Raw genomic sequence first — 6,539 nt, forward strand, 5'->3', positions numbered from 1 at the left:
GAAGAGGAGAGAGAAAGAAGTCGAAGAATGAAAATGTTGGAATTGATTCTATTTCTTCCTTTCAAAAAAGAGATTAGCTTCTCATCCATGAACTTTGATATGTTAATACGACGGTCACATAATCCTATAACCATTATATAAACTTAAACACGAACAAAAGAGGTGCATCGATTTTATCATCTTTATTCTTCTACCTTCTTTAATCTCCTCTCTCTTCTTGACTCACTGGTTCAGATAGATTATCTGACTTCATCTTTATTAATTTTTTACATCAACACTACTCATATTTAAATAAATAATTCTTGGTAAGATAATGATGTAAACAAGTGAAGTGGAGCAATGGTGGTAGCCAACCCAAATTTGTTCAACCTTTACCGTAAAAAGTGCTTGTGATTACACTTAATTTGGTAAAAGAAAAGAGCACACTGGAGTAAAATATTGAAAAATCCATCATATTTTTATTTAAAATGTTGATTAGAAAGGAACTTTGTAGGTGAACCACTCACAAAGCCCTAGTAAATATCCATCTCTAAGCCAGATTTTAAATGTGCTTTCTAGTAGAGCCAAGTGGAGTATGATGTGTTAAGCATTCACTTTCTTTCTTTTCCATCGTTTGTGCCATTTTTGGTACAAAAGAGGCTGATTTCCTCTTCTTTTATGCCAAAAAGTATGTTTAAATTCAATTTTATCAAAAATTAAAAAAATCCTTGTAAAAGTTTAAACCCAAAAAATTCAAATCCAAACCCAATCCAAAGCTAAATTTAATAATCAAAATAAACTAATTAAATAATTTTATAAAAATTATAATATTTTCTTACAGAATTATTTGTTTATTTATTTGAAATAGTAATTTTTACAACACAAACACAAAACCTCAATGATTTAGTATCTAATTTTTTAGTTCTTTCCATTTTAATCGCATAATTTTAGCTTCTAATCATGGAACATCAATTTATATTAGACCATTTAATTCCTAATTTAGATGATTTGGAACTAAGAAATATTTATATGTTTCTTATTCCAACTATTAATAAAATGATTAGAGAAATTATAAAAACCAGAAGTACATTAAAGTTTAAATTTTTATATTACCAAAGTAAAAAAAATAGGGTGTAAATTTTTTATATTACCAAAGTAAAAAAAAATAGGGTGTAAACTCTTATTAGTCGAGATAAATAACTTTTTTAGTTAATAAAACTTAGATCTAAAATTTTGTACTTCTAACATATAATTTATGTCATCAAAATACATATAACATGTATTTTAGAATTTAAATAATAATTATTTTATTTTATTATATCCTATCAAAATTTCATATTCTTTAAAAATAAATTATTAAGTTATATTGAAATGTAATATTTAGATGATGTATTTACACCTAATGTGAAATAATCCGAATGGAAACAACCCGAACCTGTTTGGTGTGGGCCCAAGGTCTCATTATGTGGGTGCCTCATGGCTTTTGGCCCTTTACTCGTGTGTTTTAATAGCAAAATTCTCTCATCCACCCCTAACGCAAACGTAAATATTTAATATTTATTAAAATTTTTAATTTTTTGTTAGAAAATTTGATATTGGCACGTACCAAAATTTTTATTGTTTTTGTTAAAATATTTGGTATTAATTAAACGTTTAAAATTTTAGTATACTTTTAGAATGTACCGTAAAACTGCTCGCTCTAATATATATGAGTATTGGGATAGTATTTTTAGTCGGCTTTAAAAAAAGTTTTGGAGTGTGCCACAAATGTCAAAATGAAAACAGAGAAAGGTGAAAAAAATAAACAGCTTTAACTGTAGTTTTGGTCAGTTCTTCGATCGAGATTTATCTGATGTTCATTTGACTGTTTTTTTTTTTTCAGTGGTTAGTGGATTTGGGAATCTCATTTATGTATGGTAGAATTTCTTTTAGGTTTTCATTTTTCAAGTCATCCTCCTTTTGGTAATATTATCAATTTTTCTTTTTAATTTATTTGAGATTACTTGTTGATAATCTTTGTCGAGTTATAAGCTCATGTTGTAGTTTTGCATTGTAATCTTATAGTAAGATTTTTTATTATTATTATAGTGAATTTTAAATCATGTGATTTATATCCTTTACTTAAAAGAAATTTTTACGTAAAAATTTGTCCTAATTTTTTTTTCTTTTGATATTGTGATTGATTTGCGTTAATTATTGAGTATTGCATTATTAAATTTTATATAATTATCAAAACTATTTTTTAAAATGAAAGAATACTCTTGGCAATGTTTTATTAGGTTTAGTTTTATACCAATAGAACCCCATAAAAAGACTTCAACTCAAAAGAAGCTGAAGTTGGAACAAGCTGAAGAGATTTGAGCCTAATAATACTCCAACCTAAAAATGATGACTTGAATTCCCTGAACCCGCCCATTTTCTTAATCATTACTACTAAAAGGTGATTTGGTACCGAAAGTTGTAATACATGAGCCAAAGTGGTAAGTAACTCATTAGCATCCATTGTTTTTATCAATCCTACCAATAAGTTTACGCCACGTGTCCATCTTCTTCTTTTTTTCAAATCCTTGATATAGAATCGAGGAAATCAGATTTATTTTATACTTCAAAAAAATAGAAATCGTGTCGGATTTTGGATCTCGTGGCTTGGCTTTGAGAAGTCCTCTAGGATTCTGGGCTTGACATCGCCATTGCCGGTAGCCCAAGGAGATAACTTGAAGAAGATTTTGGTGTTGTCTTATCTGATAGGAAATATTTCGTCAACTTTTTTATTCAAAAATATATAAATTTAATGATATGATACTAAGAGATTGTGTTGTATTTAGTGTTTTAATAATTAAATCAATAGTTGAATAAGTTAGATTAATGATTTTCAATTCAACTAGTTCGATCAATTTAATTGCTAGACAATAATATTTAAATAATTAATTAAAAAAATTTAAAAAGTTTAAAAAAATTAAATCAAATCAATTTGTTCAATAGTTGATTTTGTCTTGATTTTCAATTTTTACTAGTTTTAAGTGGTTTCGACTACATTGGTCTAACCCCTTTGTTCAAATTATCATATTGATCAATCTCGGTCCGTCCAATCTGATCTTGTTCTAGTAACACCGATCACATCATCAAATTTTGATAAAATCAAAATGAATCTAATTGTAAGTTAAAAAAAATTTAAAAGCATAAATACTAAAGTTAAATTTAAATACAAAAAATTATATTATCTCGATGATTTAATATGTTTCCTTGGAGAGTTTTGCCCAGGATGCTTCTGCTGAGAGGGTTTCAACCTTCTGAATTGTCTTTGGGATATTTCTTATTTCCATAATGGTTCAGTTAATACTTGAGCAAATCATTATTTGGGATATCATCATCAGCCACGGACATATACGACATGCGAGTTAAGTTTTGAATAATTTTAAAAAAATAAAAATTCAAGTTATTATTTAATAATAAATTTTCAATAATCAAATTCAAAGGACTAATTGGAGCAGAGAAGCAGTATAGAATTAATTAATATAATTGTTGCATGGAAATTGGCATGATTAAAAATGGTTGATAGGTTGTGGTGTTTTGATTTTTAAAGAGGAATTCCGGTGGTTTCTACTATCATGGTCTAGAGTTGGAATTAAAAGATAACAATATATAATTATAATTTGTCTTGCAAGATCTCGAAGACCCAACCTTCCATTTGTGGATTGCAACTAACCATGAAGCTTCACGGATTAGATTAAGAATGGATCGAGATTTTAATTTTTTTAAAAAAATATAAATTTAATTGATTTAAGAATTCAACAGATTGATTAAATGGAAAAGTTAAATTATTCTTTTTTAATACTTTTTATAATTTTTTAATAATTTATTTATAGATCACTCACATCATGACATCATGAATGCATCATAATTTAGTATATATATTAGTTTACTTATGTCGAAACCATTTTTATTTTGAAAAACGGGAATCGACTTAAAAAATAAAAAATAGAGTCGCTACTAATCTTTTTTTGTTTAGATATGATCGAACCACCTTGTAAAACATTTGGATTTATTAAAACATCGATTTTGGCCTACGAAATTCAAGAAAATAGGTTCGGGAGTCGGTTACGTACAAGAAATGATTAGCACTCTCACAACGCCCAAAATTGGTACCTAATCGATTAATTAATGTCCTAATGTCGAAAATTTAGAATAATTTTAAAAATACAATCCCATTTTAAAGTGTTTGATTATACCCGAATTGGATGTTAAGATTCTCTTGTTCCAAATGAATAAAATGTCACATCCAGCACGTTAGAATACGACAATTCAAACCCTCGAAACCAAGGTCATCTCATAATTTCTAAAATTCATGCATTGAAATTGCAAAAAGGGTACTCGGTTATTTGGTCAAACTGTAAATCGACACCTAGCACGTTAGGGCACGATCTCCCGAATTTCCAAACACAAAATATTGTCTTTAATTTAAGAAAATATAGATGAAATTTAAATAGGATATTCAGTTATTCGGTTGAACAAAAAATCGAAACCCAGCACGTTAGGGCACAATTTCTCGAACTCCCAAACACGAAATATTTCCGTACGTTGGAAGGAACTTTTTTGAAACACGGGTGATTATAAAATGAATGAAAATAAAAATAATTAATGCATAGAATATAATGTTTATCATATAAATGAATTTTAAAAAAATATTATGAGCTGAAATTTAAAATTAATGCTATACAAAACAATTTAAAACCAAAATAAATACAAATATAATGACAATTATGTACATAAAAATAATGATGTATGCCCATGCCAAACCTTAAACAAATTATATACATGAAGTGAAAAACTTAATAAAAATAATATATATAAAATAATAATGGATGAGAGTGTTTAAAAAATAAATATATGGTGTACACACCAATTTTGGTCCGGGCCAAAGCAATAACCCAAATAACCTCAAAAATTAAACCCAACATTAGCTAAACCCAGCAGCCAACCCAATATCCCTAAAAACCAAACACCAACCTAAACCCAACCAAAACTAAACCTAAGACCCAAATCAGAAAAAACAAAGATTTTTCAAACCCTAGTCCCCTAGCATACGGCGCCGCACCTAACCCACTGTCACCGCCACTGTCGCTGAGCCACCTGCTCCATCTGCACACGTTAATGGAGAAAAGACAGCAATCCAAATAGTAGAAATAAGAAAGAAAAATCAAAATCAAATGTAATCTTTATTTTCAGCTATATAAAACCTTCTAAATGCATTGTAGAGGAGGTTTTTTTTTTTTTGGTTTTCAATTAAAAAAAAGTGGTTCAAACTCTACTAAATCAAAAGCACAAAAACAGACCCTAAAAGAGAATCAAAATCGGAAATAAAAAGGTGATTTAAGTTTCTTTAGTTTTGAATCTTTTCTTTTTGTTCTTCTCTTTTCTTTCTTTTGTCTACATATAAACACGCGCACACACACACACACATATATATATAAATACATATTATTTTAAAAATATAAAAAAAAAGAGAAAAAAAATACCTTTTTGATATTTTCAAGGTGGCCGGCGATGGCCATGCGCTGAGGAGGAATACGCCGGAGCCCCATCGGAAATTGTTGGGGGGAGAGATTTGTTTTAAGGGGCTGAGTTTTTTTTTAAAAATGGAAGAAAAATGCTGTTTTTTTTTTTAGAAAATTAGTATTTATATAGGGGCCAAAACGACGTAGTTTTGGACTTAAACCTCAGTGCCAAAATGACGCCGTTTTAATGCGTCCGACCTGACTCGACCCAGTTAAGCTAGGATCCGCCTTTTTTTGGAAATGGAAAATTTACGCGCGCACTCCCTTCGGTTTTTTATCATTTTACAATTAAGTTTGTTATACTTTTTAAATTCGCCCCTTCATTTTGTTTCGTTTACATTTTGGTCCCGTGTAAAGCGCAACGTTTTGGAGGGAAAGGAAAATTTCCTTTTTAGTCCCCCAAGTCATTCGCGCACTTCAAATGGGTCCTCTCTTACTTTTATTTTTGATTTGGCCCCAAAACTATGTTTTTGTTTCGATTTTAGTCCCTTTTTTTTGTTCATTTTTATGCCTTTATCATTAAATTAATTATTTTTAATATTAATATAATTCTTATATCATATTTAATATTATTTTTATTATTATTTGGTTTATTACCGTAGGTATTGTTATTGTTTTCTAATGTTATTATTATACTTATTATTTGCCACTTTTTTTATATTATTAATATTCTATTTACTTTTTGTACTCAGTTAGTATCACTTTAATAATATATTAACTATTATATTTTATTATTATTATTATTACTATTACATTATTAGTACATTATTTTTATTATTTTCTTTTTTATTGTAAATATTATTATTCTAATATTCTAATATTATATTTTAATATTTTTCATTATTTGTATCATTATTTTCATTATTTATTCTTATATATATATCATTTATTTATGTATTTTTTTATTTTATTTCTTTATTTTATTTTTTGTTATCTTTGATCTGTAATTAGCCCGTGTGCTTGCTAATTCCTTTATGCTTGTCTCTTATATAATTTACTATCAAT

The 6,539-nt window shown here is 27.9% G+C and overlaps 1 long non-coding RNA gene across 1 annotated transcript; it reads right to left on the minus strand.

The window, feature by feature from the left end:
• Positions 1-4,800: 4,800 nt before the first annotated feature.
• Positions 4,801-5,981, minus strand: LOC107926668 (uncharacterized). Its single transcript, XR_001692231.2, has 2 exons — positions 5,496-5,981; positions 4,801-5,118 (listed from the first exon to the last, which is right to left on the minus strand). It is a non-coding gene; the product is annotated as an uncharacterized lncRNA (long non-coding RNA).
• Positions 5,982-6,539: the final 558 nt, after the last annotated feature.

The sequence above is a fragment of the Gossypium hirsutum genome, chromosome A07, assembly GCF_007990345.1.
Source record: "Gossypium hirsutum isolate 1008001.06 chromosome A07, Gossypium_hirsutum_v2.1, whole genome shotgun sequence".
Lineage (NCBI taxonomy): Eukaryota > Viridiplantae > Streptophyta > Magnoliopsida > Malvales > Malvaceae > Gossypium > Gossypium hirsutum.